This window comes from Artemia sp. Qi Xiang Cuo, chromosome 17, assembly GCF_049724085.1.
Source record: "Artemia sp. Qi Xiang Cuo chromosome 17, ASM4972408v1, whole genome shotgun sequence".
Classification (NCBI taxonomy): Eukaryota; Metazoa; Arthropoda; class Branchiopoda; order Anostraca; family Artemiidae; genus Artemia; species Artemia sp. Qi Xiang Cuo.
In genome coordinates this window covers 53419263-53433612 of record NC_142810.1, presented here as the reverse complement: position 1 = coordinate 53433612, position 14350 = coordinate 53419263, and the positions used below count along the sequence as shown (strand labels likewise).

The following is a 14350-nucleotide window of genomic DNA, read 5'->3' as shown; positions in this document are numbered from 1 at the left end:
TTTGAGTCTGAATTTTACACTGAATTATATTCTAGACTATGAAAAAGCAAGGAGATACTCCCGATACTTCCCATACTATGAAAATCATTGATATACCTTATGAACAATTGACAATCTATTTAAAACCCACTTAAAACCAGGCCTAACTTAACTTTAGGAGACCGCATGGGACTATAGCCCGGTTCTAGGATGAAGACTGAGAAACAGTGGCAATGGTGGCATTTGATGTTAAATGATAAATTGTTGTTTGTTTTTTATGAAGACTGAGTGTCACGGCACCCGTGCCCTTTTTTTGTGTTGTTTATTATGAGAGAGAAGAGTTATGATTACTTTAGTTGCGGACCCATCAGTGCCTATTTATTTTTGCAGTGATTAATTTGTATATCTGGCTGCTGGATGCGAGTGGAATTTCTTCATTTTGGAATGAGTGAAGTTTGATGCGAGCAGAAGTTTGTTAAGAGAAGATCATTTTCTTTTGTGTGTTAATAAAATTATATGTCCTAAACCAAAGTGGATAAAGGTTGCGACGCATAAAGTGGTGTATCAGAAGTGAAATTTTGGAACACCGACATTTTTGGAGGTAAAAGAAAACATCTCTTTATCTCAAAGTTTATGGCTATAAATTATGTAAAGTTTTTTTTAACTTAAATTTTGGATTTAAATTGTAAAAAAAATTTGAAATTGGTGATTAAAATAATAAATTGTGATTCTGATTGAAAGTTGTGTTACAGAGCAACGCGATTTACTGAGTTCAATTTTTACACATGCCGTGATAGTGGACTGTTTTTCTGAGCACTCCAGTGTAGCATTCGGTGCCTCGCATCTAGGTCACATGTCTGATCGTGATTAGTTTTATGTCCGGTAACAGTTTCCTTATAATCGTGTGTTATCGGTTACGTCGATCGGATTTTTGTAAATTTTCGGTCTCTTCACTCGGTGCACCAACATGACGTTACACCTGAAAACGCTAGGGGATTCACATTGAAATTGTCAAGGATTCATATCTCACTGTTGCGATCCATATCGCATTTGTCCGGAATTCATATCCCACAGTTGCGATTCATATTGCATTTGTCCGGGATTCATATCCCACTGTTGCAATTCATATCGAAGCTGTACAGGATTCAAATTCCATCGGAGCAATTCATATCGCTTTGTCCAAGGATTCATATCCATGCGTTAAGATTCATATCGTGCTCGCACAGGATTTATATCCTATCGCAGCTATTCATATCGTCGTGACGGGATTCACATCCCACCGCAGCGATTCATATCACATCTAAAAGGGATTCATATCTCAACGTGGCGATTCGTATTGCATTTGTTAGGTATTCACATTTCTGGTTCCGCTTCTCAAGTTTGTTGTCCGTAACAGCAACACCAGTAGCAGATGAATAATTGATGAGCAGTCAAGGAGCAAATCACCGGCCCAATCTCAGCCAATCAGTAAGCTTACTAAAAGTCAGTCTAGAACGGAACAAAATCAAACCTCCCAAGAAGAAAAGAATAAGCCAACTGTACTCCAGGTTGTATCAACTGCGCCAGTCATGAGTTTGTCACGAGAAGATATCATAAAGCTACTTAAGCACACCGTACAGCTGTCACTAGATGGCATGAAGCAGACAGTGCAGAGCCAGATAGATCCTGTGATTCGATCGCATAATCATCCAGCTCCTTTGGTCGATGCAATTGCGACAAATCAAGCAGCCATACAGAATTCCCAAGCAACAGCAGTCAAATGAGGTAAAATGGTAGTTTAAGGATTTCTTGCTATCTCGGAAATTAGTTGGGTTAGGTAAATGACAGTTTCGGAAATGAATCTGTTGGGAAGTTATTAATGAGTCTCTATGTCTACCTTCTTTTTATTTCTTGGGATTAAAGGAATATATAAATGACAGGTTTTGCAGAAAATGAAAACAAAGCACATGTTTTCTGCAGGTCTGTACCTATATAAGTTTTGTTACAAAGTGTTTTAGAATAGAATAGAATAATGCTTTATTTTTAAAATTTTTCACAAGTGATATATCACCGAATATAAGTTCGTGTAAAAAAAATGAAGTAAACAACAACCATCACAAGCACTTCCATGAAATTAGGTTCAGGGACAACAAAACATTAAGAAATATAAACCGACAAAATATAGACAAATAGAAATTAAACAATTAAGAAAAATATTAAAGTGACTAGAATAATGTCATATCAAACAGGTCCTACACTTTTGACAAAAAGTGTTTACACAAAAAGTGAGGTAAAACAGGTTTTACCTACCTTTTGAGTTCCAATCTATTTTTTATGGGTCTTAGATTTTGATATTGCAATTCCTGCTGTTTCAGTAGAATCTTAAGCCATATCCAGAGTTTTTTTCAAAATAAAGGACTGATCAGAACAGTAAGAGATTATGAAGAGTGGGAATGCAAATTTTTTTACTTGCACTTTTTTTCGCAAAAGTCCCTCTTATTTCAGCCCTGATTTGCACTATTTAGAGATGTCTGAAGCTGGCAACCCTAATCCAGATAAAAAAAAAAACCTGCTGAAAGAGTAGGCTAGTCTAAAAGGCCTGTTTTTTAATGGAATGATTCCACAAAAGTTAAGACAAGTCCTCGAATCGCGTGTTTTCTTTAAAATTAAATAAAAAAACAAGTTTTTTAAACTGAAAGTAAGGAGCGACATTAAAACTTAAAACGAACAGAAATTATTCCGTATATGAAAGGGGCTGTCCCCTCCTCAACGCTTCGCTCTTTACGCTAAAGCTTTTTATTGTTTTAAAAAATAAAGTTGTGAGACAGAGTCAAACTTTAGCGTAAAGAGTGAGGCGTTGAGGAGGGGACAGCCCCTTTCATATACGGAATAATTTCTGTTCGTTTTAAGTTTTAATGTCGCTCCTTACTTTCAGTTTAAAAAACTTGTTTTTTTAATTTAATTTCTGATCGTTTTTTAGTTAATGCAGCTTTTATTTTGGTTCACCGTCATTGAATAAGTAAACAAAATTTGCATAAAAATTTTACTTTTCTTTTGCTAAATGGATATCTCTAAATTTGGTTATGACGTAATTTAAAAATTAACTTACGCAACTAACTTCTATATTCGTATATGTTTCTTCTGGCAAAAAATACAAAGTTGCAGATTTTTCTAGATATGAGCTTGAAACCTATGTAAAAGGGTTTTATGATACGCTGAATCTGACGGTGTGATTTTCATTAAAGTTCTTTCACTTGTAGGGGATGTTTCCCCCCTCTTTAAAAAATCGGGTAAATTTTCTCAGGCTCGTAGCCTTTGATGAGTAATACTAAACTTAATAAAATTTATATATTTAGAATCAGTATTATAAACACATTCTTTTGACACATTTATTGACATCAAAATTCCGTTTTTAAAAGTTTCGATTACTATTGAGCCGTATAGCTTGTTTTTTTTATTGTTTTCTTATTACGTATATGTTATTACGTATATAAGGGGGTTCTCCCCTTAGTCAATAACACGCTCTTTACGCTAAAAGTAAAAAAAATTTTGATTCACAAACCCCTGAATCACAAAGGCCGTTTAATTAGAATAGATAGCTCTTTTGAAAGCACTAGAAAAAAATTGTAGCGTAAAGAGCGAGGTATTGACTTGGGGGAGAGCCCCCTCACATATGTTATAATTTCTGTTCGTTTTAAGTTCTAATGTTTCTTCTTACTTTCAGTTGAAAAAACTTGTTTTTTTTAATTTAATTTCTGATCGTTTTTTAAATAATGCTTGGAAATCCGCCGCCCCCTTCATAGAAATGTCCCTTACCCCAAAGAAACATCCTCCACGGAAAGATTCTCCCGAGTAACCCCCTCCTCTAGCCCCCCCTCCAGAAAAAAATCCTTCCGGAAAATGTCTGTATACTTCCCAATAACCAATAAATAATGTTGGCAAGTCCGGCGCCCCCTTCATGGCAATTTCCCTTCCTCCATGAAAACTTCCTTCATGGATATATCCTCCAACATAACACCTGACCCCCCCCCCCCACACTACAAAAAAAAACCACCCTGAAAACTTTTGTATACTTCCCATTAACCAATACTATATGTTAACATTGGGTAAAGTTCATAACTTTTAGCCCTCCCCCTGGGGACTTCGGGGGATTAAGTCATCCTAAAAGACATATTTATCATATTTTCGACCATGCTGAACAGAATGGTTATCTCAAAATTCGGATCAGGTGACTTTGGGAAAAAAATTAGCGTGGGAGGGGGCCTAGTTGCCCTTCATTTTTTTTGGTCACTTAAAAATGACCCTAAAACTTTTAATTTCCGTTCGAATGAGTCCTCCTACAATATTCTATGACCACTGGGTCAATACGATCACCTATGGGAAAAAAACAAACAAACAAATAAACATGCATCCGGGTTCTCTCTTCTGGCAATAAATGCAAAATTCCACATTTTTTTAGATAGGCGCTTGAAACCTCTACAGTTGAGTTCTCTGATACGCTGAATATGTTGGTGTGATTTTCATTAAGGTTCTATAACTTTTAGGGGGTCTTTCCCCCTTTTTTTGGAAATCAGCCAAATTTTCTCAGGCGCGTAGCTGTTGATGGGTAGCACTAAACTTGATCAACATTGAAATCTGATTCTTTTGATGTATCTATTGGTATCAAAAACCCGTTTTCTAGAGTTTCGGTTACCATTGAGCCGGGTCGCTCCCTACTTTCGTGGATCTGTCCAGATAGAGTGGTGTTAGGCTATAGAAAATTATAAAATGACTTGGTTATTATTCAAATAAATTTATGCTGCTTGGCGAGTTATTTTAGAAAATGCTATGTTAGAGGTTATGAAAAGCCTGATTAACTTGTAAATAAGTCAAATGACCTATAAAAAGTTGCCTAGACTGTAATTTAACCTTGGGTTCGTAATACTAGTGTTTAAAAGGGCTAGACTATACTCACGGCTTTTATCTAAAAATTAATTATAATAATCTTTCCATTACTGTGCTATAAATTGGACAAACATACTACTCAATGCCTTTTTATGCTCCTTCTGGATATAATAAATGCTTGACTAGTAAATTCAATTTTGAGCTCTAGCCTAATAAGCTCTTAAAGATGATAAGTTTATATAAATTTATGGCCACTAAAAACAGTTAGATATTGGTTTCAGACTTAGGCTGTTAATTGATTATAGGCTAAATCAAATATACTAGGCCTAATTGATTTTATATTCTGCCATCACTTGCTGATAAAGGTTTATATTATCAGAATATTCAGATAGCTGAGAAATAAACATAGGCCTACCTTGATAGTCAAAATTGCATCCTTCCAAATTTAACATTCATTTGCTCCAGAAATAACCTTTACCCCCACCCAAATATATACCAATTCAGGGTAAGTATATGTATGTTATGGGGGTGGTGGTGGTGTAAAGCTCACTTCTGGCACAAATTAATATTAAATTTAAATTCAGGATGCAATTGTGACTGTAGAGGTAAGTTTGAACTTTATTCCTCTCCCCTGCTGTGCAAATATATACCCTGAAATGGTATATACAGGGGTGGGGATGAAGTGCATTTCTAATGCAAATTGATTTAAAACTTGAATATATAGGCCTATCCTGAATTGTTATATATAGAGGTAGAGATGAAGTGCATTTCCAATGTAAATGAATATTAAACGTGGATTCAGGATGCAATTCTGACTATAGAGGTAAGTTTGTTTCTTAGCTATGTGAATAATTCATCAATATAAACATTTACTGCAATTAAGCTATTATATTTGGTAAAAGCATAAAAAAGGCATTGAGTGGCACAATCACCTAATTTTTGAGCTGAGTAATTGTAAACAGTCTCCAGCTTTACCATCATTAGCTCAAATTTAAACATAAAAGTTATTTACAAAGATTAGAAATTTGAGTTAAACCCCCTCCTAAGAAAAGTAATAAGAGCAAGTGTGGCAAATTTCTGGATTTTGAGATGTAGAAAAAGTTTTATGATAAAAACAGTGTAGTTTTAGGTAGAATAGAGAATGTTTCAACCACATTTTTGCTCTGAGAATAATAATTAAGAAGTACCTGATCTATCAAATATATTTAGTCCCAAGTTTTATAGATTTTGAGCAGGATTTGATTCAGCTGTTAGAGCAAAGGTCCTTTCCTTGCATGATTGGCTATACCAAGCAAATACATTCAAGTTGATACTTTTATCAAGGAGGCACACTTGTGCCTCTATAAAGAGGCGACCCACCACAATGTTAAGCGATTTCAGGTCCTAGAGGTCGCAGAGAGACGGCGGTAATCGCATTTTGTAGCCCAAGCTCAAACTAAGAAACTTGCAAAATTTCATCCTCCTCCGACTTTATCTTCATGGGGTAAACTGGGCCGGAAGTTCGGACCCTCCCACCACAGCCCCCCGTTAACGTTGTCCGATTGGGCTGAAATTTAGAGGTTAAGCTTTCCTCGGGCCCGGGAGCTTATTCTCGAAATTTCAGCTTAATCCGATCACTCCTTCCCTGTTTTAAAAAAACCAAACATAGCCACTTAAAATTCATTTCTTTTTTTTTTCTTAGCCACGCCTACAGGCCACAGTTGGCAACGGATCCGGTTGAATGAGGACTCATTCAAAGCAGAATTCAACCTGTTAGGGCCTTTTGATATTTTCAGACCGAAAAAATTATCCCCCGAATTTACATTTACGAAAAACCTCGTTTTCCTATATTAGCCCATGTTAATTTTTCCCACCACAATCCCCCTTTAACGTTGTCTGATCGGGCTGAAATTTAGAAGATAAGCTTTCCTGGGGCCTGGAAGCTTATCCTCGAAATTTCAGTTCAATCTGATCACTCCTTCCCTGTTTTCCAAAAACCACATATCAAGATTTTTGGGAATTTGCTTGCGTCGAAAATAGCTTCTATTTGCTAAACAACATATACTATTGTGTTTGTATAGTCCAGCAGCTGATACCCCAGACTTACAGACAGATAATCCGGGTTTGATTCACCATCAGGCAACTTTTTTATATACTATGAAAAGAAACTCAGTTTCTTTTTTAAATTATTTGAACAAAATTACGTTTTCTAAAGAGTTAAAGAGGCTGAGTTACAAGGTCGACACTTAAAACGTACAGGGATTAGGAGGCACAGTTGGGGGGCTGTTAAAGAGGCTGAGTCACAAGTTCAAACCTTAAAACGTACAGGGATTAGGAGGCACCCTGTACGACGTGATTTGAGTATTCAGGAATTAAAAGCCTTAACAAAAGAATGTTCAAGAGCGGGGGGTTTGGGGGGCGGCAGCCCCCAACTTTAACTCCTGACACGATCAGCTAACAGTTAGTCAAGCAATAATAAGTAATAAACTGTACAAAAACGTGCAGAAATTATTTGAAAAAAACTACGTTTTCTAAAGAGTTAAAGAGGCTGAGTTACAAGGTCGAACCTTAAAACGTACAGGGATTAGGAGGCACAGTTGGGGGCTACCACCCCCAACCCCCGCTTTCGCAGCCTTTAAATAAAAAAAAAATTCTTTAAACTGAAAGTAAGGAGCGACATTAAAACTTAAAACGAACAGAAATTATTCCGTATATGAAAGAGGCTGTGCCCTCCTCAACGCCTCGCTCTTTACGCTAAAGTTTTTATTGTTTAAAAAAAGAGTTGTGAGAAAGTCAAACTTTAGCGTAAAGAGCGAGGCATTGAGGAGGGCACAGCCTCTTTCATATACGGAATAATTTCTGTTCGTTTTAAGTTTTAATGTCGCTCCTTACTTTCAGTTTAAAGAAATTTTTTTTTTTTATTTAAAGGCTGCGAAAGCGGGGGTTTGGGGGTGGTAGCCCCCAACTGTGCCTCCTAATCCCTGTACGTTTTAAGGTTCGACCTTGTAACTCAGCCTCTTTAACTCTTTAGAAAACGTAGTTTTTTTCAAATAATTTATTAATATAAAACTACTTTGGTTAAGGTAGGAAATGAGGTTAGTAGCTGCTTTTGAATCAAATTGAAAGTTAATCAGGGTTGCATTCTAACCCCATTTATATGGATTCTTTTGATGTACTTTGTCCTAAGGAGTGCAGAAAAGGTAATAGGAGAGTCTGGAATCAAACATTGAAGTAAAACTCTCCAAAATTTAGATTATGCTGATTATTTAAGAATCCTTGGGGAAAATTTTTCAGTATGAATACAATTTTAGAGGATTTGTGCATTCAGGTTTCAAGAATATGTTTAAAAATTAATGTTAAAAAGACTTAAGTTGTTAAAACTAGGAGTAAGGGAATGAGATGAGGTGATGTTGAGTAGCAACAAGATCAATCAAGTGGGCGGGTTCACATGCCTAAATAGTATTATTAGTAAAGATGGCAGGTGCAGTGAAGATGTTGAAATTAGAATAGCCAGGGTCTTTTTCACAGTTGTTAAGAGTTTAAAAGAGAAAAGAATAGGAATATAAATGTGCTAGCCAAGATTAGAATCTTTGGAGCCACAATGAAGAGAGTGGTAAGGTCTGGTTCTAAAGCACAGGTGCTCCAAAAGCAGTGGAAGGATTGCTAGATGTTTTCCAGAGAAATTGCCTACAAATTATTTTGGGTACCTGACTGCTGGCCATGTCTGAAACATTAAACTGCTCAAAAGTTTACTTCAATCCTGCTTTCTAGGGCTATAATGAGAGAAGATTTGTTTACTTTCTGAAAAGACAAGAGGCATTCAGGTAAGTCTTTTGAAGGATGTTGAGAGGAGCATTGAACTAAGTCAATACATGTAAGGTGTATATAAGCTGTCAAAAGTATGACTGAGTATGTTACCTTGGGACTTTCAGGAAATGATAAGGAAAATGATATATTGACCAAAAAGACATTTTTTTGCACTGCTACTACTACTACCACATTACTACATTTACAATATTAGGGGGGAATTTGAACTGAGTCAAAAGGAACTATGTGTATGCAAGTTGTCAAAAGAGCATATCCCAAGGATGAATTTGGATACAAGGTTGGAACTTTCAGAGAATGCTTGAAGGGGACAATCAATTGGCCAAAAGGCAATATGTGCATGCTACTACTACTATTACTACCACTGCTGCATTTTCTACAATTACTTTTCAACTACTACTTCTATTCCAACAACTTGAAGGCTAAGACCATTAAGATGAAAATCACAAGACTTCCAGGACTTGATGAGAGAGATGTTTGACTAGCCAAAATACAATACATTGATACTACTGCTGCTACTAGTTCTATTGCTATTGATACTATTAATGCTACCATTACAATTACTGTAACTAATGATGCTAAGGTGAAACTTAGGGATTAAAGTTGCCAGACAGTCAGAAATTGTGTCAAAAGGTTTTCTTTGTTTTTGTCAAAAATGTAGAACAGTAAATGTTTTATTAACAAAAAGTAAAAATAAGGTAGGCCTGTAAGAATTCTCACAAAAGATACTATTTTATTGTGTTTAATTTTACCAATAAGGACTTATAGCCAAATTTTAAATGTTCTGAATTTGGCTGAAGGAACATTTTAGCCAGTCCAATATTCCACTACAGCAAATAAGAATTTTTGACACTTGGAATGTAGTTTTGACAATGTAGTATTTGGTGTCATTTTGATTTAATATTATCAAAACAAACTAATGTGACTACTTTTTAGAGAAGATCAGATGTATCTTGACACATTGGGGCTGATCCCAACTTTTTTTGCAATAAATAACCAAGTAATGACAGTTTGAATATTACATAGCTTAAAATTACCAGAAGCTCCTTTTTTTGTCAAAACCAAGAAACTCACTGAATTGAATGTTCTTTTCTTATCTAGGTTTATTGGATATAGTGTCAACATTTAGTATTGTCAAAGTATAATAATGGCTTCAAGAGATTGGGCTCCAAGTCAGGTCTAAGCAGAGCTATCCTGCATTGAAGGAATATTTCGAAATTCGAAATTGCACTGTCAAATCCCCAGTACCTTTACCCTACTACTTCTATTGTAACTACTTGTAAGGCTAAGAGCAATAATATGAAAATCTCAAGAAGTAAATGAATATACAGGTTACCAAAAGAACATATCATCAATGTCATAGCAATGGCTAATTGTATTAAGTTGAAACTTTTAGGACTTGATGAGAGGGATGTTCAACTGGCCAAAAGAAAATAGGCCTATGTTAATGTCAAAAGTAGATCTAGAGCAAAATGGTCAATGTGACAAGGTTGCCAAAAACACAAGAACAAAAAACAAAATGAGGGTGTAAGAAAAAGATCTTGAGGGGGGGAGCCCCTAGCCCCCTTGGATCCTCCATTGACTGTTGCTACTAGCAGCCTACTAGTGATTTTACTATTAATAGTACTGCTAGTAATACTAATACTACTACTGTGACTGCTATTACAATTATGCCTAAGGGTATCAAGGTTAAAGCTTAAGGCAATTAAGGGGAGATGGCAAGCTGAATCAAACCTCATAGGGCTGACAACTTCCATGCCTTCTCCAGACCAGAGTATTTTTTGCACTTTAGTGAAAAAAACAAGTGAACATGGATTGTCAGTTTAATATGCATAATACAGATATTTATTTCTTAAAGTCTTTATAATTTTTATTTATTAAAGTCAAAAATTGAAATTATTTAAAATATATTTCTAATATCAGTAAAATGAAAATTATGTTCTTGTCTTAAGAAGGCATGGGGATTGCCAGCCTTACCAATGTTAATTTGTGGTTGTTTTTAGTTTGACTGGGTTATTTAGTGGTTAATCTATATGTAGGAGAAAAAGGAACATTTATCTGGTAAAAATGGGGCACTGGCCCCTGCTCCACTTTTATAGCTTGGATGCATTGTTTGCCTAAAGTTACCTCTGTCCTTCCCCAAAGAAAATTTGAAGGTCTGTATGACCCTCAAGTTTTATACCTTTTTCCTCTCACCCTTTCTATTGGGGTCCACTTGATCTCCCCAAATAGTATCTCTTAATTTTACCTTGATCCCCAAACATTTCCCCAGGAAATTGAAAATGGAGCATATTGAGGTGGATTTAAGACATTGTATTTTAATTCCTCTGAATTCCCCAAAATGACAACATCAAAGTTCGGATTCAATATGATGGAGGCTACTGGGATGGGTGGCAAAATAGAGCACACAAAGGAAACTGAATGATCTCCCATCAGTTTTAGTCTTCAGAAATGCACTAGAGTTTAGAATTTTGTATCAAATGAGCCCAGACCAGTTGAAAGTTTTATTGTTATACATTCCAGTTATACAGCAATACATAAGAATATTCTTATTGTCCTATTATGACCTTTTGACTTTACAGTTATGTGTTTAAATTTGGTTTCTCTTGCCCCAATGACCTCTGCCTCGATATTGTGCAATTCATCATGTTTAAAAACTTTTCTACCTATATCAGGGTCTCCTAGCCCCCCTCCCAGAACGAATTTCTTTATCCTTTTGACAAAAAGATGAGTTTCTGAAAGTTTTACGTAATTACACAACCAAAATTTAACAAGACGTCCTTTCCTCTTGTAGTTTATAAACAATTTGTTGCCCTGCAAAGCTTTGACTCTTGAAAATATTCCCGGATTCTCAATTTGATATCAAATGAGCATCCTCTAAAGTTAGTGTAACCACACCCTCTACCTAAACTAGGTTAAATATATCATCTGTCACAGGAGTATTGCTTTTTACTTAGACACTACAAGAGTGCTGCCCCCAAAAAGCTTATTTCTGTGTTATTTCTGTGATTATATAACTTTCACCCCCAAAAGTTGCCCCTAAAATGGCCTGGTTAGAAATTCTTGAATGTATGAGATTTATGTTTTGCCTCTATTTTTCCATGGATACTATTCCAAACCCCCACAAAGAAAGTATTTTCTTCAAGAGAAGCTTCCCATCCAATTTGTTAGCTTATATCCCATTAGTTTCTTCTTTCTTATTACCAAGACTAGTTCCTCTGTTTTCCTATCTTTTTGTCTTTAGTGACCTTTTTGATCACATTTTTAGCCGTTTTGATAAATTCCTCAATTTTACTACATTTGAAAATTTTTAAGAATTTGAATTGTTCTGATAGGTGATTTAGTTCTCTCTCTTTTTGGAATATTGCGTATCCGTGACAGTTTAATCTAATAATAATTTATTTATTACCCACTGTGAACAAAAAGAAGTAGAGTACATAAAAACAAAAAAGCAAACTTGCACACTTAGCAATTATTTACATAAAACGACGTAAATTATGGTACACAGTAAGACTTGCAGATTCCGACAGCTTTCCGGCAAACATAGTCACTTTTTCCCGTAAATCAGGGAGGCCGAATCGCAATATTAGATGCTGGTTCCGGAACCATGGAGGGAGCCATTGGAGCCAATTACAATCGTTTTCATGAACAAGAACAGTCGATACATTAATATTTGGCAAGGAAACTACATGGTCTATGTTAGACAAACTTCCAGATTGATATATGAATATATGAATAATCAACACTTTTCTTGACTATTTTATAAGCAGAAACAGCATCAAGGACTACATCGGATCGAACTGACTGACTAGTAATGTCTGTGTTGAAGTCACCATCCATTATGAAATCATAACCACCCAATACAACAGACGAAAGAATAGCCTTAAGATTTGCCGAGGCTTTCATATATGCGTTTCTAGCAGAAATAGTTTTTTGCTACACGGGAGATACACATTTATCAGCACAGTATTACCAAACCTAACCATAAGGATAGAATTACCACTATGAAAGCACAGTGGAGACAAAAAAGGGTATTCTTAACAATGCAAGCAAGGCCTCCAGAAGGTCTACCAAAAGTAACCCTAGAATTAGCTGTAAAAACAAAATGATTACGACTTATTTTTAACACGTTAATACTGGTAGAAGTCTGGAGGTGTTCTTGAAGGTATACTATGTCAAACCGGTCACATAATTCATCAATCACATGCTCCTTTCTGGCTAAGTGGACGCGCGCTGGGCTGAGAATCCGTGAATTCGGGTTCGATCCCTGGTGTGGTCAGTTTCTTAGTTTGGGACGCGGGTCAGTGGTGTGCCCTGTAAGCTTAGCCAGAGTCAACCCAGCTCTAAATGGGTACCTGGAGAAATCTGGGGAAGGTAAAACAGGAAGGGTTTGCGAAAGCATAGGTTGGCTGGCCCCTAGCCCCCCATTGCATTTCCTGGCTGAAGGGCCACGAAACGGAGATCAGCACCGCCGGTTTGGACCTTAAGGGTCTAGTGCCGCATCCTTTACCCTTTTACCTTTTATTCCTTTAAATGAGTACCATCTGTATTAAACGGGCACAATCATATCCTCTTGGCAATGATGTATCTCAACACTTTGCTTCTAATACTAAAGAAGGCATGATTTTCATCGTAATTGGCACATTTTGCATCAAGGTGGCAAGGAGAATCTTTGGAGGGCCCGCGCAGCGTGCACATTCGCAACCAAACTTGTACAATCAGCAACTCTATGGTTTGGTGAGCGGCATTTGAGACAGCACCAAGGTGACGAAAGATATTCTTTCACAGATAAGTATTCATACCCAAGTTTAACACCATTTTGCATAGCCTTGGCTTTTGACATGGAGTTCCAAAACTCAAGCTTAAACGTGCCAGTGTCACCGAGACGCATAGCTTCCACCACACCTGGATATCCTTGAAAGAATGAGATGCTTAAGTCCTTTGATATTCCTCTGACTATCACGAAAAACCGCTTAGTGATCACCTTAAATGAAGATTCTGCTAAAATCACTGAAATTTAGTCTTTGAATTCTTCAGCAGCATATTTTTCAACATTAATCAGCTATTTGTCACCTTGCAAACTCAGCTTGGTGACTGCATCATGACGGCTTACTTTATCAAACACTTCTTTGCGTTTATCGGATCATTTAGTGCTTGCGGCACTTTAGAGACAACAAAAGTGGCGTGAGAGTCAGTTGGCGGTGTCGCACAGGCAGGCAATTGTGGAAACTGTTTATCATACGAATCTAACTTACTAGAAACAGTCTTTATGAAGTGTTCCATTCTATTCAACTTTGCGTTCAAACTCGAATAAACAAAAGCAGGGATGAGAGGCACGTCATTTGGAGAACGAATTACAAACGTTGGTAGGTCTATGGTTTCATCGTCACATTTCACGAATATGCTTAACATATCCTTCAGATGGCTTTTCAAAGCCTTCGGCCCCTGTCTTCTCGGAAGCTCAGTCCCAGGTACGGGTGCATCATAGAGGATTTTTCTTAGCTTCGATCATACTCGGCAAGTCCAGAAAAAACTCCTTTCCAAACTTCAGTATTTCATTTTCATTCACTCCATTGGCATGGTTAAATTGCACAAAATTTAAAACCGGCGAAAATGCAAGTCCATTATTCATTTTGCAGCGCGGATACGCATATCATTACTACAGAAATATTCAGCCAAAAATTCAACATGGATTAATTTAGGC

At 36.5% G+C, this 14350-nt stretch overlaps 1 long non-coding RNA gene across 2 annotated transcripts in view; it reads left to right on the top strand.

The window, feature by feature from the left end:
- The first annotated feature begins 7880 nt into the window (after window positions 1–7880).
- LOC148942338 (uncharacterized) overlaps window positions 7881–14350 on the top strand; it is a 75647-nt gene continuing 69177 nt past the window's right edge. For both annotated transcript variants that reach the window (XR_016143166.1, XR_016143170.1), the window contains exon 1: window positions 7881–8645. This is a non-coding gene — a long non-coding RNA (uncharacterized LOC148942338). The remainder of the gene's footprint in view (window positions 8646–14350) is intronic.